Genomic DNA, 343 nt, shown 5'->3' with positions numbered 1-343 from the left:
TCCTCGCATCCGCTGCAATGCTATTTATATGGATATGGTTTAATTTTGCGTTACATGACCAATTTCTTCTGTAAAGCCCTGCCTGTGTTGAACCTCTCCTCTCCTCTCTCTCCTCTTACTCTCCGCGCCCGGCCACACCACGGCTGCCGGTCCACACTTCTGACATTTGTCTACAGTTTAAATTTTTTATTAACACATCTGTATATTGTTAAATATAAGGAGCAAACCTGTGTTTGTACCAGTGTTTCCGCGGGTAGCTCTGCTATCGTGGCGGCCACGGCAAGGAACACAGGAGAAGTTATTGAATGCAACTAACTTCAGTTGGTAGAGTAACAGCGTGAGA

This window comes from Etheostoma spectabile, chromosome 15 (assembly GCF_008692095.1).
Source record: "Etheostoma spectabile isolate EspeVRDwgs_2016 chromosome 15, UIUC_Espe_1.0, whole genome shotgun sequence".
NCBI lineage: Eukaryota > Metazoa > Chordata > Actinopteri > Perciformes > Percidae > Etheostoma > Etheostoma spectabile.
Note: the sequence above shows the minus strand (reverse complement) of the source record.